The sequence below is a fragment of the Canis lupus genome, chromosome 27 (assembly GCF_003254725.2).
Source record: "Canis lupus dingo isolate Sandy chromosome 27, ASM325472v2, whole genome shotgun sequence".
In the NCBI taxonomy this organism is placed as follows: Eukaryota; Metazoa; Chordata; class Mammalia; order Carnivora; family Canidae; genus Canis; species Canis lupus.
Window position 1 is genome coordinate 20,570,102 of NC_064269.1, and position 24,806 is coordinate 20,594,907.

General features: G+C 38.4%; 1 protein-coding gene across 1 annotated transcript in view; it reads right to left on the minus strand.

The window, feature by feature from the left end:
• STK38L (serine/threonine kinase 38 like) overlaps window positions 1-24,806 on the minus strand; it is an 83,253-nt gene extending 58,447 nt beyond the window's left edge. The window contains exon 1 of the mRNA XM_025455451.3: window positions 24,649-24,806. The gene's annotated coding sequence lies outside the window, so the exon portion shown is untranslated. The remainder of the gene's footprint in view (window positions 1-24,648) is intronic.

The window sequence follows — 24,806 nt, forward strand, 5'->3', positions numbered from 1 at the left end:
GTTCAGGTCTTGATCCCGGGGTCCTGGGATCAAGTCCCATATCAGGCTCCCTGTAAGGAGCCTGCTTCTCTCTCTGCCTATGTCTCTGCCTCTATGTGTCTCTCATGAATAAATAAAATCTTTTTAAAAAGATTTTGTAAAAAACTTAATTCATACATATTAAAAGTTACAAATATTAAAATACTAAGGTGGAAAAAAACCATACTAGCATCATAGGATGAAAAATAAGCCACCAACTAGCTTAAGATATTTGCAATACTTAAAAACAAAGAATTAAATATGACAAAGGTAATATAGTATGAATAGCTTTCCTTATATAATTCTTGCTTGTATTAGGCACTGTTCTAAACAGTGTATTTTAAATACATGAAGAATTTCTATGAATCAATTTAAAAAACACAAACAAAAAAATAAAAAGAGCAAAAACCCCAAATAGGAATTTCACAGAAGGGAAAATACAAATGGTCCATAAACATAATGTAAGATGCTCAATTACAATTCTAGTCAAGGATATGAAGATTAAAACCCCAAGAGATACCATTTCACATCCCTAGATCAGCAAAACTTTAAAGGCTGTCAAGATCTAGTTGCTGAGGAATTAGAATGGGAACTCTTATCCACTACTGATGAAGGTACACTGCTTTGGGGAACAAAATCAGTATTTTACTGAACAGACACATACCCAATGACCAAGCAATTGCACTTTTTCAGTAAAGCTGAACAGACACATACCCAATGACCAAGCAATTGCACTCCCAGACATATGCCAAAAGGATACACATGTTGTACAGGGGGCATTACTTAACAATGGTCACTTGGGCACTTTGCACACACACACACACACACAAAAACCCCACAATGACCATCAATAGGAGTAGAACCAAAAAAATATTGTGGTATAGTCAAATAATTGAAAACTACACATCGGTGAAAATGAACAAAGTACTACTACACAGATGAATCTCAGAAACAAACATAAAGTTGGGGAAGAAAAAAGAGGTAAGTTATAGAATATACATTAATTCCATTTATATAAAGTTCAGAAATAAGCAAGCTAAAAAATAATATTCACTCAATGGGATATATTCATAGGTGATGAAACTATAAATAAAGCAAAGGGATGCTTAACAAAAATGGAAGACAACTGGTTTACCACTGAAAGAGGAAAAGCATATGGGTAGCTTCTGGGATACTAGTAAAGTTCTATTTCTTAACCTCCATGGAAATTACTTAGGTTATCTATTTCATTATTTTTTTTTCTTACACTGCACAGATACATTTTATGTTCTTATATATAACACAATTTAAATTTAAATAAAAACAATTTAACATATTCCTCTTAGAAAAGTTGTGGGGGTCCCTAATGGCTCAGTCAGCTGAGGTCTTGATCTTAGAGTCATGAGGTCAAACCCTGCAGTCGGCTCCATGCTGGGCGAGAAGCCTTCTTTAAAAAAAAGAAGAGAGAGAGAGAGAGAGAGAGAGTTCTGGTTAAGTCTACATAATGAATTCATCATTGAAACAATGTAGACATTTCAGAGTAGGAAAGTAACTATTCAGGATAAAAAATGTAAGAAATAACTTAAAACCTGCAATAGAAACAAAATACTGAAATTTACAATTGAGTCAAATTCATTTGCAAGTAGAAAAAGAATAAAGTAATGATATAAAGCATCTTTTGTCCAAGTGTGTTCTGCAAAACATTTCTTGGGTCTGAAGGAAAATGGGTCCCACTAGTGAAATAAATTTGGGAAATAATGGGTTAAACAAGTTAATCTCTTAGAGAACAAACTGAATTTCCCAAACTTTTTGACTCTGGCATCTTTTAACATAGTGAGTTACACAGTGATTCTTTCAGGACTTGTGTTTCATACAATACAAATTGGGAAACATTTTATAACACAGAGGTCATACTAGCTATAATATTACCCCAAGACTGAGGTGAGAGCAGGAGAAAAAAATATTCTAGTAAAAAGGTACTTAGATGTCTAAGTCTTTGGTAACTGATCTGTCCAAGCCAAACCCTGGACAGTTGGAATCAAAACCCATTACCAAATAGAATCTCAGGAACTAAGTGAACTGAATTCTGTGTTACATGAACATGAATCTAACATTATTGTGATAAAAGGCAAAATATGAGGTAGGCAAAATGAGTGGGAAATAATCAGAAAGGGAGACAGAACATGAGAGTTACATAAAGTACAACAGAAGAGATCTAGATGGAATTTGAAGAAGTATTTCTACAGCCTTTAGGATCATGGTAGACTAATAGGCAGAGGGTTTTATTTGATTTAGGTAGAGTTAAATAGATGGCTGCCAGCACAAAAATCTACATTTCAAATCAGATCTCTTGGTTAAAAGGTTTTTCTATTAGTCTTCTAATAAAATTAGAAATTCTCTAATTTTCTACTAAAGTCTTCCCTAGATACAACGAATCTATGAACTGAATTTGAAAATTCTTCATAATATGCTTTTACTACCATAAGAAAATAATATGATAATGCTCTTTGAAAGAAAATATAAACATCGCACATTTATTTTTAAAACTTCTTTATGATTAAACAAGCATCATAAACTTTTGCATACACTATTCCTCTTAAAAACCAACTTCTGGGTGGCAATGAAATATATTGTTAATGAAAAGGTTGTCAAACATAATGTCTTTGTATTTCAAATATGTTAAAATATTTTTAAGAATCAAACATCTGTCTTTTCAGGGTACCACCTGAAAATTCATATGTGGAAACATAGTACTACCATGGGTTTTTACAAGGTGAAGGCCTCAGACTGTCTTCTTCAGAGGGCTCTTGACTGTGGCATTCATTACCTTGATGATTGGCCACAATCCAGGCCCAATCCACAGCCTTATAGGCTCAGAAATTGGATTTTTATTAGCATCAGTAAGGTAGCTCCATCTTTTAGAAGTAAACAAAAATTAATATAAGCCTCAATAGAAATCAGAATACAAATTTATTAAAAGAGAATGACAAATATTACTGTGACAGAAGCAAGAACACCTGGTTATGGCCATACATGGTCAATACTTTCCTTACAGCCAGACTTCCACGGATGGTTCCCAAGTCCTCGTGGAATTAGAATTACGGCAGTCAGGGGAACTGAGTATGTAATGGTCTTCTTTCATTCTGTCAAGAACTTTTTAAAAATTAAGCAATTATGGTGTTCAGGTACTCTCCTAGGTGCTAAGGATACAAAAGTCTCAGCTTTCAGAGAGCTCATGTGTAAGTAACAGCTGAAGAGTATTTATGTCACAGAGGTTCACTATATCATTAAGAAAAACAAAAAATTTCTAAAGGAATCTAAATGTTTAACAATAGAACTGTGATTAAATAATGGTAAATCCAAATGATGAAAAAAAGCACAGTCCTTTTTTTTTTTTCTTCAAGATTTTATTTATTCACGAGAGACACAGAGAGAGGCAGAGACATAAGCAGAGCTTGGAGAAGCAGGCTCCCTGCGGGGAACCCATTGTGGCACTCCATCCCAAGACCCAGGGATCACCACCTGAGCTGAAGGCAGAGCCTCAACCACTGAGCCAACCAGGTGCCCTCAAAAAGTACAGTTCTTTAAGAAGACATTAGAAATGACAAATACCCACCATTTGCTTCACCGTGGATGGAACTGGAGGGTATTATGCTGAATGAAATAAGTCAAATAAGGACAAACATTATATGGTCTCATTCATTTGGGGAATATAAAAAATAGTGAAAGGGAATAAAGGGGAAAGGAGAAAAAATGAGTGGGAAATATCAGAAAGGGAGACAGAACATGAGAGACTCCTGACTCTGGGAAACGAACTAGGGGAGGGGGAAGGGGAGGAGATGAGGGGTGGGGGTGACTGGGTGACGGGCACTGAGGGAGGCACTTGATGGGATGAGCACTGGGTGTTATTATATATGTTGGCAAATTGAACACCAATAGAAAATAAATTTATAAAAAGTTTGTTTGAAAAAAAAAAGAGTATATTTAAGCAGCCATTCATGACATGGGAAAATTACTATGATGCAATGTTAAATGAAAAAAGCAAGTGACAAAAGCATATAACAGTGCAAGGTTGTAAAAAAAGAAAAAGAAAAATATGCATGCAAGAGAAAAAAGTAGTCCACAATTGTATATACATATGTGTATCGCACATATACATACACATATGTCTATCTTACCTACCTCTTAGGATAGGAAAAAAAAAAAAAAAAAAGAAAGACCAGAAAGAAAGCCAACTAAGTCTGTCAATGGTTATCTTTCTTCCCTTATAACTTTTTGAATTTTCTAATTTCCCAAAATAGCTTAACATGCCTTTTATCACGAAGGGGAAAATTACTTTATAGAGTAATTTCACTCAACACAAATACTAGGATCTTTTCAGATTTTTTTTTATTTTTTTTTTATTTATTTATGATAGTTACAGAGAGAGAGAGAGGCAGAGACACAGGCAGAGGGAGAAGCAGGCTCCATGCACCAGGAGCCCGATGTGGGATTCGATCCCGGGTCTCCAGGATCGCGCCCTGGGCCAAAGGCAGGCGCCAAACCGCTGCGCCACCCAGGGATCCCTCTTTTCAGATTTATATATGAGAAGCTACCCATGAATGCCAGTCTTCAAAGAGAACTTATCCTTTCCCTGGACTTTAGGCAAGACTCTCCACAGATGAGTAACTCACTCTATCTTTTCATTCAGCCTGCTGTCTCGTATTTCTCTGCTGCACATTTCAACCTAAAGACCTTACAGATAACTTATAAATAATTATGGACAAAAGTAAATGCATACTTTTCCTCCACAGCCAACCTTCCAGCAACCCCATTTCTGTCCACGGCACCCGCGTTTCTTCCAATCAGAAAGCTTGGAAAGCAATTCAACCTCTCCCTTTGCTGTTTCAGGTTCAACAACAAACTGTCCAAATCTCTCTCCCATCCCAGCTTATTCTTCATTCTTATTTCCATCATCCTAACAGTCCAGGCCCTGATCACAATGTCAGTGACATAACTGCATCAGTGTTTGAAGGAGGTCTTCCTGATGTCATTCTCTGCCATCTCTAAGTCACTGTTCCTTCTACAGAACTTGGATGTTATCATTCCTTGGCTCAAAAACATTTAAAGCCTTCTCCTTTCTACCACTCCAATCTAAACTTCCTTGCCTGGCTTTTATTAAACCCCATAATTTGACTCCACCCTAACTACTTAACTTTATTTTCCATTATTCTCCAGTCTCCTTCCTCATTAACCAACAGACATACCATAATCAACCCTACCACCAAACTGTAGAATATCTTAAAAATAGTCCTTCCTTTCCCTCTCTATTTGTATTGAAAGAATCTCATGAATTTTTCCTCTTTTACAAAGCTGTTCTTGATATCTCCAACCTCGTTTATGCCTTACTTCCGAACTTGTCTAGCACTTACTACGAATCTCACATTTAGGCATTTAATTCCATACTCCTATGTAAGTGGATTTACTGTCATGCACGTTAGTCATCTATTAAATTCCATATTCCTTGAGGACAAGAGCCATACCTTATTCTGTCCCCCACAGCATTTAGCATGATACACAACACAAATAAAATGCTAATATTTGTTGACTGAAGTAATTGACTTCAGCCCCAGCTTCTTTTGCTACATTATATATACTGCTACATATATCGTAGCAGTTTGGCCAGGTCAAGCACCATCCTAAGGAATATAGCAGGAGATGATTTCAGCACACTACTATGGAGGCCCATTAGGTGTAACACTATAGAGATGACAGGGGGTCTCCACACCCCATAGCTGGAACAATAGGGACAGAGTTCTAGGGAATCATATTGGGGGTTCTGAAGTCTCTTCCAAGGGTGTAGTAATAAGGATCTCAAACACCTTCTAATTTCCATGACAATAAGTACTAGGTCTTTTGAAAGAGGGCTTTGACTGGAGTGAATGTCAAAGAGAAATGCCTATTAAAACAAAAGATCTGGGGATCCCTGGGTGGCGCAGCGGTTTGGCGCCTGCCTTTGGCCCAGGGCGCGATCCTGGAGACCCGGGATCGAATCCCACGTCAGGCTCCCGGTGCATGGAGCCTGCTTCTCCCTCTGCCTATGTCTCTGCCTCTCTCTCTATCTCTGTGTGACTATCATAAATAAATAAAATAAAATAAAATAAAATAAAATAAAATAAAATAAAATAAAATAAAATAAAATAAAACAAAAGATCTGAGCAGAGTCCTATTTATTCATAAAATGCTATTATGTAAATCAGGTGCCATGCTGCTATTGATTAAGAGATGGGAACTGCCAACTGATGAGAAATATTTTCATGTGTAGAGTAGTAGTGCCCAGATATATGAAGTTCTTTAGAGTCTTCAAAGGGCTCTCTACATCATCTTTTATTATCTGACCTTTCCTAAATACAGGGTGAAATGGATACAGTGTCACATTAAAATGAGTTCATATACAATACTTTGTTTTATTGAGTCTACTTTAAATACACATACCTATATCATTATAAAATTAAGAGCTACTTCAGAACCTGACTATTCAATGACTTTCTTTCTTCCACGGAAAAGGTAATGTTTTAGAATGCATGACCTATCAACACTTAGCATAATCTCTATAATGCTTTCTGCCTTTTAGAAGAGGTATTTTAACTTATCCATTTTGTGCTGAGTCAATTAAAGCATATATAGAATTCACTAGATATAAATTATGAAAACCAGTTTTCAACATTTCTATATATAAAAGTTGAAATTTTTCTTTAAATTTAAATAGGGCAGCCCGGGTGGCCTAGCAGTTTAGTGCTGCCCTCAGCCCAGGGCCTGATCCTGGAGACGCAGGATCATGTCCCATGTCAGGCTCCCTGCATGGAGACTGCCTCTCCCTCTGCCTGTGTCTCTGCCCGTCTCTCTCTCTCTCTCTGTGTCTCTCATGAATAAATAAAAATCTTTAAAAAAAAATAATAATAATAAATAAATTTAAATAAATAATTTGTATTCAATTTCAAAGCATAATGCCTGGGTTCTCAATAAAGGCATTATTATTGTCTGGACCTTACCCCTAAAATCAAAGCTTTTTGAAGGGACTGCTGTGAGACTTCTTGTAGTTTCTTTTAGTAACTGGACGGAGTTAAAGAATGATATAATGGTATATGGAAGCCTGGTTACCTTAGCATATAGGCATCTATAACGGACTCTTGGCTGATGAGAAAGTGTACCTTGCAAAAACTAAGAAATGAATATGTTTATACAGAGAACTGCTGCTGCTGCTGCTGCTAATGATACCTAGCATTTCCTGACTTCCCGTGGGCTAAGCATATGCTAAACACACTAAACATCATATACACTGTATATTAATATATGTTCACTCTTAAAACTGTGTCTGGCAAATAGTAAACCAAACATAAAAGTTTATCATCATCATTTTCTGTCACTTAATTCTTAGAAGAGGATGAATACATCATGAAGCAGCCATTACTTTACTGTAGCTCCCATTCCCTGCCCCTTCTACAGTTATAAAAATAAGTTTAGAAGACTTAAGTAATTTCATTTGTTCCAAGCCACACAGTTAAAATGGTAGATCTAAAACCTTTTCTAATCACTAGGTAATCTTTCTCCTATTTGACTGAGCTATCATTGATACACAGCACTCTGTAAATTTAAAGTATACAGCATGATGGTATGACTTTCATACATTGTGAAATGACCCGTTATAGGGTTAGCATCCATCATCTCATACAGATACAGTAAGTAGAGAAAGCAAAAGAAGAAAACTTTTTTCTTCTTGTGATGAGAACTCTTAGAATTTACTCTCTCAACGACTTTCCTATATACCATACAGCAGTGTTTGCCATAGTCATCATGTTGTACATTCCATCCCTAGTACTTACTTATCTTGTAACTGTAAGTTTGTACTTTTGACTACCTTTCTCCTATCCTCCCACCCTCCCCACCAACTCTGGTAGCCACAAATCTGATCATTTTTTCTATGAGTGTGTATTGTTTTGGTTTATATTCCACATATAAGTAGATCATATGTATTTTTCTTTCTTTGACTTATTTCACTTAGCATATCATTTGGGTCCATCTATATTGTTGTAAATGGTAGGATTTCCTCATTTTTAATGGCTGAATAATATTCCGTTGCATGTGTGTTTGTGTGTGTATATATTTCTCTTTTTTTTCTATTTTTAAAAATTTATTTATTTATTTATTTATTTATTTATTTATTTGGCGGAGACAGAGCGTGTGCGACATAGTCAGTGGGCGTGGGCAGAGGGAGAGGGAGAGAGAAACCCAAGCAGATTCCACACTGAGTTCAGAGCCCGACACCAGGATAGATCACGATTGGAGCCCAAACCAAGAGTCAGATGCTTAACCATTTGCACCACTCAGGTGCCCCCCCCCCCACACACACACACACAACCAATTTCTCTATCCATTCATCCATCAATGGATACTTAGGTTGTTTCTATGTCTTGACTACTGTAAATAATGCTGCTATGAACATGGGGATGCAAACATCTTTGAGTTAGTGTTTTCACTTCCTTTGGATATATTCCCAGAAGTCACTATGTAATTTTGATTCACTGATCAAGTGGACTTTAAGCTTAGAATCAAAGAAGTAGAAAAAGTTCAGATATTCTTGTAACTATGAAAGAAGCTGGTCATGCTCTGAAAAAAAATGACAACGAGGTCTAGCAAATTATTTGTTGCAGGAAAACAAACAGGAGGGGGTTTTAGCAACAAGGTGGTGTTAGGTTCCTGCAAACACATATCAGAATATGAGTATTAAAGAAAGAAAACTGCCGTTTTACAAATAAGTAAATATAATGCCATTAAGCATCACTGAGATTTGATGGGACAGGACTTTGAACCAGAATAGAGCAATGGTGGAAAGGTAGAGCATGAAGAATTGCTGATTTGGAATATTCTAGAGACTGAAGCTGACATAAATAAACTGAGCTGTAATGAAGACTTCAATTTTTGGGATATCTGCTCTAATTCTTCCACAGCTAAAAATCAAGGCATCTGATAAATGCCTTACTAAACCTTCCATCTCTCAAATAGGGAAAGAAACATTCAGAATATGAATGTGACCATGGGAAGAAATTAACTGGCTAAATGGAAATACTGGGAAACCTGACAGCAATTTTGAAGTTACAATGGCTGGGAATGTGGGACATTAGAGAACACAAATTACAGAACGTTAACTGAACAGAAAAGTAAATCTTGCCTGAGACTCTAAACGGGAAGCTGCATGATATGTTTTAGGAAGCTCTCAATAATACAATTCTAATTAAACTAGCTTTGATTGAATAATATTTACTGAGCACCCACAATGGGCCAGGTACTGTTCTTGGTAGTAAGAAAACAGGTGACACAGGACATCTGCCCTTATGGAACTTATATTCTAGCTGGGGAGGGGAGAGAGTGTGTGCAAGGGCTAAGAGAGGCGTTAAAATGGTAAATAAAATCATCAGGAAAGGTTCCATTGAGGAGGAAGCTTGAATGATGTGAAAAAGATGCAAGAAGAGGGAACAGTAACTGCAAAGGCCATGAGGCAGCAGTGTCTGTAAGAAACAGCAAGGAGATTGGCTTGGTAAGAAGTGCAAGTACACGGGAGTGGTAAGAAAAAGAGTTCAGAGATAAAAGAATTACCAGAATGTGAAGCACTTGTAGACACCGTCAGGACTTTGGATTACTCCTGAATTATACCCATAGGAATTCATACTTATTATGTCCTCTCACACTAAAGCCTTTGTGAAATACCTGTTATTTTACTAGGTGTTGCAAAGAATCTACTAAGGAAGTAGAAATCAAGGTTATTTCCCTGGACACACCACACTGTCTGTCTTAAACTCTGTTGAAAGTAAATGATAAATTGAAAATGAATTTAAAAGAATAATAAGGAAAATGTTCTATATGTATCCAGGACCTGACAAAGTACCAGGTTTAAACTTATAGGTTTTAGAGTAAATAATTCCTAAAATTATATCACCAGAAAGTATCCAGGAAAGAAGAGTAAGAGAGAAGGGATTAAAGAAAGGGAATGAGTCAGAAAAACCTGGGGGATAAAGGTATAACCAAACAGTATTGCCCCTATTCATCCTGGTCATGTACAAAAAAATGTTAAAACTCAAAATGATTTGGTATAAAAAAAATAGAACTCTAGTTATCAACTGCAAAGAATATTAATGACAGAGAAAAGGGGGAAGATTCTGAAAATACTGGCTGCACAAAGAGTTCTCCAATTAACTTACATTTTAAAGACGCAGATAAGAGAAATGGAGAGGAGGCATACATAACATGGATGCCTATAAAAGAAACACAGGATGGTCTCAGGAAGTCAGATGCCCACAATGAGCTGAACTTAAGAAAACCATTAAGGGCTTCTGAGTTTCCATCTGGAAGGGAAAATTTGCAACAGGCCTGGGTAAGTGGGTTAAGGTAAGTGGTGTAGTTAACATATGACAGGGGGGAAAAAGAAAAACCACTTGTTTGGCTTTTTAAAAATATTACACTTGCATACCACTTTATGGTTTATAGATTTCTGTTTTATGACATCCTTGCTGAGGAGGTACAACCCCTGTGTTATAAAGGAGAACTCTCACTGAGGTGTACACCCACCACCCACCCGTGGAGCTCCACCTTTCTTCTCGGTGGAGGGTGGAAAACAAAAACCAAAAGTAGGTGCCCAACAAGAGAGCTGAAGCCCAGGATACAGGAGGCCATAAGGAACTGCACCCTAATGCCCTGCAAATCTTCTCACCTGGCCAACTGCTCAGTTTGCCTATCTCAGACCCATGTATGAATGTGCCCAAGTGCTGTAAGTACTCTGACGAACTATGAAGACCAGAAAGCTGTGCTAAAAGACAGGAGATGAACAGCCCAATCTTTCAAAATGAGGAAAGAACATGAACATTACAAAAGAACATGGATGTTACAAAATGTTACAAAACACTGTTGTGCTTATCATCCAGCCCAAGGAAAACTCTAGAACAGATACTAAAGCAGATGGCTTTTGAACAGACAAAGATGAGTGATCACTAAAAATCTGCATGGATTCAAGAGGAACAAGTCCAGCCAAGTAACTTTATTATTTCTTTTGTTGGGAAATCTAAATGACAAATAATCTCTGTGGCTCTTGAAGGTATGGATCAAACCCCACTCTCCAGTTTTTTTAGGGAGAGGAAGGGAGAACGATGAAGGAAAATAGGCTGAGTATTGGATATGTTTATAACTGATTAAGCAACAAAACTCAGAATACTCATAAGTAAGTTCCGCAAGACTTGCTAGGCTTAGGCAATTCTATTATCAGTGAACTGGATAAAGTTCTATCCTTATCCCAAACTGGAATCTGGAGAGAATAATCAAAAGGAGGACAGTGGAGTCAAAATCCAAAACAATTTTTTTTTAATCCAAAACAACTTTAACAGAAGATTAACCTTAACCAATGAACCTTAATAGAGAAAAGGTAAAGAATTATATTTGGATTCAAAAAACTTAAATGCTAGCATAAATGGTGATAAACTGTTACATACATAAAGAACAACTAAAGATTTTCATTGAACAAGGCTTGACAGATTAAAAATGGGAAATGGCATCCCCAAAATTTATGCAATCTTAGTATTAAGCTAAGCTAATAGACATAAGGGTCAAGAAAAAGAAAGGTGAATGTCATATTGTACACTGTACTGGTCAGCACATAACTGGAGAAGTTTGCAATACTTGGCAATGCCTTATAGTTAGTACAAAGAGACAAAGAAAAATGCCCACATAATTTGAAAATTAAATCACCCTCTGGGAGTGATATCAGCATGAATGAAATAGAGTGGCAGAAATTAGCTCTCAACATAAGTAATTCCAAAAAATGTGTGACTGAAAATATCTGGAATACCCAAGTCCAATTAAAAGTGAACAGGCTATAGTTTCTGAGAGGTAGGATTTCTTAATTCTGTGAATTAAGAAAGCTAAAATCTTGCAGGGGACCTAGGTGACTCGGTCTGTTGAGCATCCAACTCTGGCTTCTTCAACTCAGCTTGTGATCTCAGGGTCATGAGATCAAGCCCTGCCTCAGGTTCCATGCTCAGCATGGAGTCCACTTGAGATTCTCTCTCCCTCTCACTCTATCCCTCCCACTCATGTTCTCTCTCTCATAAATAAATAAATAAATAAATAAATAAATAAATAAATCAGTCAGTCTGTTTTTTTAAAAAAAGAAAGGAAGGAAGCTGAAACCCTGTCAATTTTGTTTTCTTCTGGCTCAAGAAATTGTATTAATGGAACACTGTTATATTAATCTAGAGGGAAAAAAGCAGGAGTTTAACATGCAAGATTTTGCCTATGTTCCCCTAACATTGTCCAATATTAAAATGGGCTGCCCATATCTAGAGCACCAGTGGGCAGATGCATCCTTATAAGAAAGAGGCTCCATCAGGCTATCATGGCTTAGTGACACGTCCCACAAAGACTGTCCTAGTGGGTGACAGAGTGCTGACCATATGATGCATGCTTCCATTCTACTCACAGTTATATTAATAAGCTCATTAATTAGCATTCTTGTATTTATACTAGTCTCTTGATCACTTGCTAAATTGAAATAAATTTCCATAATCCTGATTCTTTCTGAACACATACAAAAACAATTCAATTTATGGAGCTGGAAAAGTGAAGTCTACATCTTAGATATTAAATATTCTAGGAATGAGATGGACAATAGAGTCCTGAGCTCAGAAGAGGTCTGAGCAAGATATACAGATTTGGAAGTGATCATCACAGAGTGGTCCCTAAAGACATCAGAGCATGTGAGATTATCCAGCTCCCAGAGCATGTGCAGGGTGAAGAAATGAGGAGAGGGGACAGAAGCCTGGAAAATACCAGCCACTAAAAGGAATGAAAGTCCTTTTGTATCCTGTACAGGTGTCCTGTAAACTGCTAAATTTTTTGCCTTTACCCAGTAACTAAAATATTTAGATAAAGATGAACCATCCACTTGTCAAGGATTAGAGGAAACGCACAGTAGAGAATCTGATTGTATGACCCCTACAGCTGCTTTCAGCTCTGAACATGAGTCAAAGACTTTCATTCAATCCAGTATTTCTCACAGTCTGAGAAATAACTTTATCACCATCACAGAAAAAATAAAGGTGTGCCTATTTTTATTCTTTGGCTTTGTTAGCCAGTGACGGAAAAAACGTTTTGAAGGACTAAAGCTTCTTGTTTCCTGAAAGTGAAACGTACTTGGTTTACCTGGACAGGAGACCACAGGCTCTAGATCTAATTTCTTACCCTATTTTTCCTTCTGTGGGTCCTGTTTACCAGTAGTAGGAAAATGCAGTTTTATCTAACCATCTGTTCCCACTTACGCATCCCTTCCCTTTCAGCCACCTCTGTCCGATGGGGGCTATGTAAATAACACTGGGCTTAAATCTTAAATGTTTTACTACATTTCAGAAATGTACCTGTAACTTTCACTAATATTTAAAAGGTGCTGGTTTCTGGTTCCCTTTCTGCTCAATACTAAAAACAGAGGTGCAGGTATATATACAAATTTTGGTTTTATTCAATCCAGAAATGTTGGATTAAGACAAACTGTCTTTTTTGGCATAACAATACATCCATGCCAGACCTGACTACTGGCAGTTCAACTGAATCTTAAAATATGGCACACATTCCACTAAGCAGCACCTGGAACAGGTATCAGAGGCATTTGACTCCTTTTAGCCTTTTTTCCAGCCCCCTTCATTCTTCCTCCCCCAATACTCTGCAACCCTTCTTTTTCTTTCCCTTCTTGTCTTTCACTTTCCTCTTGGTAGTGCCCAGAACTTGTACTATTACCACTAATGGCACTAAAGCTAACACAGCTGCCAAGTCCCAGCCTGGAATACAATGGATATAATTCTAATTGACTTTTTGGTTGTCTTTAGAAAACAACTATATTCTGTTTCAGTGGCCCAACCCATAAGAAACCTATGTGAAAAACCTAGCTTCCTAGCTCTGGCTATCTGATACAGATTCCATACATATAGTTCAGAATCATGACTTGCCCATGCAGGTTTCTCAATGACCAGAAAATGTGGGAGGGAAACAAATTAGAGTTCATGTTTGACATCATTTAAAGTTTAAGTCATGCTAAGTTATATAGTATAGTAAAGGTCAGAGTAGAAAAGATTAAAAAAAAAAAAAAAAAAGCAAAGCTAGAACCAGAACAAAAGGACTTCAGCACTAGATATTACACTTCTGGGAAATTTTCATAGGTTCCATAAAACTTTATGGTAAAGGTAAATAATTGTGTTCCTACCACAATCCCCTCCCTCAAGTCAAGTGCTCTTGAAGCTATGTGTTGGTGCTGCATTCTCTGTATAAAACAATCCTAGTGGCTCTAGGCATTCATCAGAGGAAAGGTTTTCAGTAGATTGCTTTCTCTCTTTATCTCTCTGGCTATTTGGTATCATTCATTACCTTTTTTGTTTAATTTCACAAAACAGAAGCAAAAGACAATTTATCACCTGCAATATACTTGCTGGCTAGGAGTGGGAAACACAGCAGAGGTACTTCCACTAGGCTGTAAGAGGCAACAGAAATATTTCCTTACAAAAGCTCAGAATGGTAGAGCTGGATAATATTAAAAAATCATATTAATAAAAAATAAAAACAAACCATGCCAAGGGCATCTGCATGGCTCAGTCAGCTGAGCATCTGCCTTCAGCTCAGGTCATGATCTGGGTCCTGGGGTGAAGCCTTGCACTGGGGTCTCTGGCTCAACGGGGAGCCTGCTTCTCCCTCTCCCACTACCCCTGCCCCCCCAGCTTGTGCTCTCTCTCTGAAATAAATAAAATCTTCTTTTTAAAAAAAGGACTTAAAAAAACATGGCAAATAAAAAGCTGTTTTATTAAGATGAGCCCATTTATCTTACCTAGCCCCACAGCCTAATACTAAAATAACTCAGGTTCTTGTGGCTGTCTTAAACAGTATCTTAGATCTCTATGCTATCATGTCCTCCTGCTGTTTTTTGGCTTGAAAATCTCCTACTCACCCTTCAAGTCTAAACTCATACACTACCACCTCCTTGGAAGGCTTCTTTGATTTTCCCAAATAGGTGCTCCTTTTCCTTAGATGCTCCTCCTATTGCTACTTCATGGTAGTGGCTATGTGCTATTGCAATTATTTCTATACCTGTGAGTGTGGCTGTGTAGTCACCTGTCTGCTGTCTGAGGGAGCACCATGTCCTTCCATCACTGTAATCTTCTGGTACATGACATGTGCCTCATAGGTAATTCGCACAGTGAAAGAACTTCCTAGGTCTCAAGATGGAGGAGCAACACCCATCCATTCAAGTCTCTCTTTCCCAATCCCACCTAATTTAGAACTTTATTATCTAAAAAAGGATTTTTTAGTCTCTTCAAAACAAAAACACAAATTTAGAGCAATATATGCATGCCTGAGTGTTTATTTCAGCATTATTTACAATAGCCAAGATATGGAAGCAACCTAAGTGTCCACCAATAGATGAGTGGATAAAGAAGATGTCATATCTATGCAATGGAATATTACTCAGTCATAAAAAAGGATGAGATCATGCCATTTGCAACGTGGATGGACCTAGAGGGCACTAAACTAAATGAAATAAGTCAGATTGAGAAAGACAAATACCAAAGAATTTCATGCATATGTCAAATCTGAAAAGCAAAACAAATAAACAAAAAGCAGAATCAGGCCTCTAAATACAGAGAACAAACTGACAGTTGCCAGAGGGGAGATCGGGGCTGGGCCAAATAGCTGAAGGGGAATGGAAGGTAGAAGATTCCAGCTATGGAATGAATAAGTCATGGGGATGAAACACACAGCATAAAGGACATAGTCATTGATACCGTAATAGTATTGTGTGGTGACAGATGGTAGCCACACTGGTGGTAAGCAAAGCTTATAGAAAAGTTGAATCACTATGCTGTACACCTGAGACTAATGTAACATCATGTGTCAACTATACTCAAAAAAATTTAAAACTAAATAAAAATAGATTAGTCTCTTCATTGGCCTTCTCATTTCTGGTCCCTCTTCCCTTGAATCCATTCCAAATACACTACTGCCACTGTAATGTTACTAAAGTATGACTTTAATTAAATGTACCAGGTTGCACAGTTGATGCAAAGAACGAAAAGCTTTCTGAAAAACACCTGTTCTCAAAGCTCACTGGGCTCAAATCCAATAGGGCAGGGAGAGAAGTAAATAATTAACATAGAATTTATCAGGTGTTATAGAGATATATCCACCTCAGGCTAATCCCTCTGCCTGGCCTGGCCTTCACTCTTAAATAGCCAATTCATATTTCACTTTATACAGGAAGCCTTCCTAATCTCTCCAGCCAGAAGCAATCCCTCCTTCCTCTGCTCCCACAAGCGCCCTGTCACTCACTTATCACTTTCTGTTTGAATTACAGTTATTTGTACCCATACATTATGTTTCTTACTGGATTGAACCTTTCTAAGTGGAAGTGCAATACATTTTACTCATCTCTATTTTGCCATGCACCTAATACAGTGCACTGCAAATACACGATAAATGGTGAATTATGGTGATTAACCTCACTAAAACATTATGAGTCTGTGATTCCTTTAGGATTTGCCAGTATTAAGAACATCGATGGGCCAAATACATGCAATTTGGATTGAAATTTTTCCACTCTAGCCACAAAAATAGAAAAAGTCTTTTCAGTTTGGCTAAATAATAGTGGACATATGGAGAATATCCTCAACCAGATTTAAAAGATGTGTCCAAATGAAATGGATCTCTATTGTAAAAACACAGCAAAAGGCAACACCCTAGTATTATAAACCAGGCCAGCAGCCTCTGATGACAAATACCAAAAATCTATGAAGTGCAAACATGGTGTGGTATTTCCATACTGGGGCCAACTCAATGGGTAAGTGCTTAACCAAGAAAAAATATCCACAGTTTAGTAAAAATTAAATCTAGTAAAACAAGATACTGGCACAAGATAAAATTTCAAAGATAGAGCAATGAATAAGCTCTCAAACTTCCAGAGTTCAATATATGTTGCTTGTCCATTCTAAAGTTCGCATCCAATTTCCTACAATAGTGACACTGTAAGATACCTCATCAAACCTGGTTAGGGTCTCCATTTCTTCAATTTCACTTTTGAAGTGATATCTGTCCTCCCTCCCTCCACTCCATTCCTTCACCATAATTATTTTAGTTAAATGCCAGTTGTACGCAGGATGAGGTAGGTAGCAACTCAACCATCATTCACTGAATCACAAGAATGAAGGACTTTTAAGTTTCATGATTTGAAATGCAGAACTAAAATTCCAACTTCTCCGGACATCTGGGTGGCTCTGCGGTTGAGCATCTGCCTTTGGCTCAGGGCGTGATCCCGGTGTCCTAGCATCAAGTCCTGCATCAGGCTCCCGCAGGGAGCCTGCTTCTCCCTCTGCCTGTATCTCTCTATCTTTCATGAATAAATAAATATTTTTTAAAAAAGAAATCAATCAATCAATTAATTAAATTCCAACCTCTCAATTTTGACCGAAAAGGCAGCTCACATCTCAAAACTATAATACCTTTTAAGAAAATGCTCTGCTGCAATATTTATCTGCTCTTAATTGGCTTGAATGAAGTCAGAACATTTGATTCTATCATTTATTTCAGCATTAAAATTGCTGAGGGCAAGAACTGTGTCATCAACTAATTTTGCACAGTCCTTAGGAAAGTATATGTAGCAGCCTTTAATCTAAAGATTTGAATTAGAGGGAGGATTGCAATACAATACAAAGCACAATACAAATGTAAGGGGCTACAACTACTATTCTTACAATAGCTCTCCCCAAAAGCAAGAAAATATAAGTAAAGTTGAATTATTTCTGTATACTTCTCCTAAACGAATTTATGTTTGATGTGCAAAAACTGTAAATAATTCCTAAAAATGGGAAGAAGAAAAGGAAAGAAAGAAAATTCAGGTGGGACTAGAAGAAGGAACTAAATTAAATAGCAGAGGATGAGTTATTTTAAATAAAACAAAGCAATACAAGAGAAAGCAAACTGGATCTTAGGGATCAAGATCTAACTCCATCACTTACTATCTACCCACATGATCCTGGTCACTCCTCCAAAAACTCCAGTTTCTTCATGTATAAGCAGAAATAATAACTCATAGGGTTGCTGCAGGGATTAAATGAGATGATATTTATATAAAGTCCTTGGCGTTATGTCTTGTACATAGTAAGTGATAAGTGAGTGATTACTGTTGTTGATAAAATTATTATTAGACCAGTACACTGGTGATATTCAGGAAGAAAAAAGAGCCAAGAACATGTCAGAAGGGAAGGTGACAGACAGAAAGCTAAGTCTATAAATTCCTGTTGGGAGATAAAGTTTGAGGAACACAGATAACACAAAGCATTTTTTCATGTTAAACGGACATATTACATACTGTGTCTTCAGGATTACTGAAGAATCTACAGAATTGGAGCCAAAATCTCAATGTCATAAAAGCAGAATAGCAATGACTGTATGGAGAAAGAGCAGGACAGCCCTCCCCCCGCAAAAAAAAAAAAAAAAAAAAAAAAGTGCTTATTGATGTGTACAGAAGCCTGTTTCTGAATTTTCACCTTTTTAACTCTTCCTAGACAGAATGAAAGCTAGGCTCCATAGCAAAGGCACACCAACTCTGCTTGCCAAAAATAGATGGTACTAACAACCATGCAAAGTCATTTAGGTTTCTGTCCTCTTGTTCTTTTTTCTGGGGAAGTTGTTTTATTTGTGACTGATTTTAGGTGTTAAATATTTTTTAACTCCATCATCTTCAGTAATTGCAAAAGTAATGAAAGTGTTCCAAAGTTAGGAAACAGATGTAGAGATAGCAAATAATTATAAAAGATAAGAAAACAAGGGGAAAGGTAAGAAATCTAAGAGGTAGGTAAACACTGGATGCTGCTGTGTATATGGGATCAGACTTACAAGTGGCAATAAAGTCTATACCTATGGAATCAGTAAGAGTCCGCAAAAGACAAGGAGAACAAGAAACCTGCATGTGTGGCCAGAGAATCAACATTAATCTGGGTTGTCAATTGGTCTGGTGTTAATTCAGGAGAAAGCAAGGAGCTTGTTTACCAGTTTAGAAGCAGAGCATAACAGAAGTGCTAGTATCGTAAAACTGCCAAAGTTCGAGGCCTTTTTTGAATTTACCCAACGTGAGTGAATGGTCAGCTCACCATGTGACCTGTCACTGCTAAGGTCTTTTCTAAGACCTGTGCAGAGATCATCTAACAGGGAAGCTACCCGTCTCAGTGGATTTTTAAAGTCTATTTTCTAGTCTATTAGGGGAAAAGATACCCAACAATTTCTACCAGCAAGGAGGTGAGAGTATATCTGGTTTCCCTCTGAGGGACCAACTCACACTCCTCTTTACTAAGAATAATAACCTTTCAAAACTAAACCTGTATTTAGAGAAACATTAACTTCTTCTTATAACAAAGCATACTTGCCTTATAAGTATTTGCATGAGGGTTGCCTGAGTGGCTCAGTTGATTAATGGTCTGACTCTCGATTTCGGCTCAGGTCATCTCAGGGTTGGAGATGGAGCCCTGAATCAGGCTCCACATTGGGTGTAGAGTCTGCTTAAGATTCTCTCTCCCTCTCTCTGTGCCTCCTCCTGCATTCTCACGCACTCTCTCTCTCAAATAAAGTCTTTAAAAAAAATTATTTTAATTTAAAGAAAAAATTTTAAAAGTATCTGCATGAAATTATAGGCTGAAGATACTAAAAATGTTGTCAATCAAATGGTGGTACATGGAAATACTATGCCATTACTATTAATTTAAGCTGTGTAAAAATACACACACACACACACATACATATATATATATTTAAACTTGTTTTGCCACTTTTGTCTAATTATAATAATATATGAGCTTTAAATTCTGGCTTTAGTTCTTCTACTTTTCCTATTACGTTTTAAGCTTATCAACTATAAATTATCCTACTGTGGGGGTTTTCTACAATCCACCCAACTCAGACATGGAGAGAACACTTACTATATTCAATCTTAGAAAATACACCTCTAGAACTCTATTGTGAGTTTGGTCAATCAGGACACTGACAAAGGAGCTGAAGTGTCTGCATCTTGGTAGAGAGTACCCCTAACCACTGCTGAGATATACTTTTTTTCCCCCCTAAATTTTGTATCTAATTGAGTTTACTATGATCCCAATACTTTAATAACCAGTAACAAATGTGAAACATTCTTGAAATTTCATTAATAAAATCATTTGACCATTCATTCAACAAAGAAGCAGTTAAGTTACTGAGTAGGCCTATATACTAGGCACAGCACATTTCTTTTTTTAAGATTTTATTTATTTATTCATAAGAGACACAGAAAGAGGCGGAGACACAGGCAGAGGGAGAAAGGGAGCCTGATGAGGGACTTGTGCTCAACCACTAAGCCGCCCAGGTGCCCCAGCACAGTGCATTTCTATGGCACCTTTTATTTTACAATTCCAAAGAGCTTTCAAAGTTGCCCTAACATAAAGTATCAGTGATTGAACTTCCCTCATTTTATAGATGTACAACCCTCTATTCAAAATCCTGATTCATGGGACACCTGGCTGGCTGAGTTGTTAGAGCGTGCAAATCTTGATCTTGGAGTTTGGGGTTCAAGCCCTACCCTAGGCACAGAGATTGCTTAAAAGTAAAATATTTAAAAAACAAACAAACAAACAAAAAAACCTGATTCAGGCATAGTATATTTAGCTGTTTGTGGAAATAAAAACTAAAAGGGCTGAGACTATCAATCATTAACTGAATTCCAACTTCACAATTCAATCCAAAAAATACTCAGTGCCAAGTGATTTTTTTAAGTTACAAGCCAAAATATACAATGATTCAAACATTCCATTAGGCAAAGGAGTTCATATAGTTACAATTTCTCATTTCTAAATCCTTATGGGTATGATACTAAGTGATAAGTCATATTTATCAAAAGTCCCACTCAATGGTTACATTTAATTTGCACCAAGAGCAGCTTTTTGAAATGGATTTCCTAGCATTCCAAAAATAACTTATTTACCTGGGTTTTCTTCATTTTGAAGCTCTTTCTAGAAAAGTAAGTTAAATCTATGTGCCAGAGAAATGTATTTTCCTAAATCAATTTTTTGAAAAAGACCTGAGAAAGACTATTGAGAATGGAAGAGAAAACAAGGACAGAGATTAAGCACAAGCACCAGGTATAAACCAGATGCTTGCGTTGGAGTCCTTGTGCTGTCATTTTCTAGTTATCTGGTTTAGTACCTCAGTTACCCTGACTGCAAAATGGGAATAACAAATACCTACTCCATATGGTGGTTATAAGAATTAAGCCCATGTAGGGATCCCTGGGTGGCTCAGCAGTTTAGCGCCTGCCTTCAGCCCAGGGCGTGACCCTGGAGTCCCGGGATTGAGTCCCACGTCAGGCTCCCTCCATGGACCCTGTTTCTGCCTGTGTCTCTGCCACTCTCTGTTTCTCATGAATAAGTAAATAAAATTAAAAAAAAAAAAGAATTAAGCCCATGTAAATTAGTACATGTAAGATTTTAGCAGCAATCGGCATTATATAAAGTGTTTACTTATCGTGATGATTACAACTACATCAGCCAAATCATTTACACGAATACCTTTCCCTACTCAAAACCTTCCTTAGCTGATCTAAGTAGAATTTAATCCCTCTCCTAGGCTTCTCCACAAAATGCATGTGTATTACAGTTATTTGGGTACATTTCTCTCCCATTAGATTGTATCTCTCTAAAGATAGAGACTACAGCTCGTCTGAGTGCACCAGACAGCAAATATTGTTCACTGTTGTCCTTCTTTTCCCTCTTTCTAAAGGTTCTGAACAATCATACCCTGTCAGTTAGAAAACCTTGACCTGGAGACAAGAGCTTTACGTAATCATTGCACTTAAATACTGTTCTTACCTTGCTAAACATTCTCTTAAGACTTAAATGAAATTTTGTGGGGAGAGGGAAGGAGGAACGAAGGATTAATTTAATATGTTTAAAGTGCTAAGGATATTTTTTAAACTTACTTCTTAAAAATTTCTTATGCCCCAAAAGCTTATGTGCATTATTTCATTTTAAAAAGCCCCTGGTACTTTTAATATAAAAATACAGTAGCATAATTTCTGCATATGTCAAGTCTAACCTAATCATAACTTGCCCATCTGCTGATTTTAATGTAATCCTGGGGATGCTAAAAGACAATATGCTTGCTTGATTCACCCTACACTATTTATGTAAAATAAAATCATTTTAATATTACATTGAGATGCAAATCTTTCTGGCTCTGATTTGTGCCCTTTTCCCTCTTTAAAAAAGTGCCACACACACACACACACACATCAAACAAGCATCCAACTTATTCTGGATCACTGGGGAAGCACTTTCTAAAGTATTGTCCAACTTTGTTCACACAGTAATGTTGCCCTTACTTTGAGAGAACAGAACTTTTCTAAAAACAAATGGCTGAATTGAGTGCCTTGCTTTGTTACCATTTTCTACAAATTTTCCTTTGTTTTTATAGTGTCCACCTTTTTCAACATAAATACTGCTGAGGACACCTATTCATATGCACAAATATTCCTAGTCTCTATTCTTTGACTCATTCATATGCACAAATATTCCTAGTCTCTATTCTTTGACTCAAACAAACTAAAAAACAGAAGGCTGAAAAAAGAACTGCATTCATTTCATGTGGCTTTTCTAAGTCTAATTTTTTTTTCATTCCTCAGTGGCAGGGCCTTTCAAAGGAGTACAAAAACTACACCCAATTTATGTCTCATCCTAAACACATCCACAGCCAAATGGAAAACATTATCAACCATCTTAACCAGGAGAAAAATACAAAGCTAAGACACATCAAACTAAAAAAAAAAAAACTTTACTTTTTGAGATCAGGATTTTTCACACAAAAGTATTTTGATAGGGATCCCTGGGTGGCGCAGCGGTTTGGCGCCTGCCTTTGGCCCAGGGCGCGATCCTGGAGACCCGGGATCGAATCCCACGTCAGGCTCCCGGTGCATGGAGCCTGCTTCTCCCTCTGCCTGTGTCTCTGCCTCTCTCTCTCTCTGTGTGTGACTATCATAAATAAAAAATAAAAAAATTAAAAAAAAGTACTTTGATGAACCTATGCAATGAACAAATGTAATCTCAACATCATATTTTGAACTAATTTCTCTTCCTCAAATAGTCACAATAGTGGCTAACTCACATATAATACCTTTCAGCTACTGGGTAGAGTACAGTAAACTTAATTGTTTTATATATCCTGAGGCATACAAAGAAAAAATCAAACACAAGAGGTTCCCAGGACCTTATATAGATATACAACTGAGACCAAAAAAAAAAAAAAATCTGCACTGGGTAACTAAAATTGGGCTTAAGCAACAATAGATCCTGCCTTAAAGTAGGGAGACCTGACAAGTGGAAGTCCCCACCCCAGGCCCACCCCCTAAAAGACAAGCTTTCACTCCCATCTTACAACCAAGAGGCATAAATTAAAACACTAAGCGTTGTTTCCCCAGACTTCAGCAGTAAGACAGCTGATACTGAGGCCTTTTTCAGAGCAACTGGCTTCTATCAAAACTTATCACAAGTTATGTGAAACAGACAAGAGCGTTGCTGCTGCATTTTACCAAGCGAGAACAACAGCATCACAGTTTTTGGACAAGCCACCGCTTCCAGCACCTCCAGCTCTCCCCGCCCCCCCTCCCCCATTCCTTTTTATATCCTTCCTCCAAACTTGCAACCCGAAAAGCGATCCCACAAAACAAAACAAACAAACAAACAAACAAACAAAAAAAGCCGCATCGGTAAACGGGAGGCCGCTGGTTTGGAAAATAAAGTTTGTTCTCTGGCTGTCAACCTGGTAACTTTCTAAGGACGAAGCGTCTCCTTCTCCATCGGGTACAACCTTTGCCTAGTCCCTTAGCAAACAAGCACTCGTTTGCCCCCGACAGTAATGAGGCAAAAAATAAATAAATAAATAAATAAAATAAGGGGGGTGGGGGTGGAGTGGGAGAAAATGATGTCGGAAGAGAGCGTCTAGGGTGCCAGGGGCAGGGACAGATTCTGCGACCGGTGTTGAGCGCTCCGCGCTCCTGGGAGCCTGGGAGGCTCCGCCGTGTGGCTCTGAGAACTGTTCAGCGATCTGACGCATCAGTTTTTAGGAACGGTACACAAGCAGCCCCCACAATGGGAGCCCTGCCTCGAATCCTCCGCCCCGGCGACCTCGGCTGCGGGGCGCGGGACGGGCGCGCGGGGGGCACCAGGAGCGGTGCCGCGACATTTGTTATTGTTTATGAAGCCCAGGCAGGGACCGGGGTCGGGGTCGGGGTCGGGGTGCTCGGGGGCCGAGGAGCGGAAGGGGACAGGGGCAGGGCGGCACGAAGATCCCTCCCCGGGCTCGGGGCGACCTGTCCGGGTCCTCGGGGAACAGGAGGGCCAAGGCCGTCGCCGGGGCTTCCCTGGAGCCGCCGCCAGCCCCGGCATCACCCGGCTGTCCCTGGACGCCCAAAGACGCCTCACGTCTCCCCGGGCCCCTGCTCGCAGAGTTGCGGCCGGCGCGCCCAGCGGGCCCCCCCCCCACCCCCAGCGCGGCCGCCGCGCGCCGCATCCGCGTACTCACCTGCCTCCGGTCGCGCCCGCGGCCGGCTCAGCCTCGCACGGACCGCAGCCGGCCCGGGGCCCGTCCGCTCCCTTTTGCCGGCTCCGCCCTCGCCCCGCCCCCGGGAGGTGGCGCCCGCGGCCGCGCCGGAATCTCGGGGCGGCCTTCCTGAACTCTCG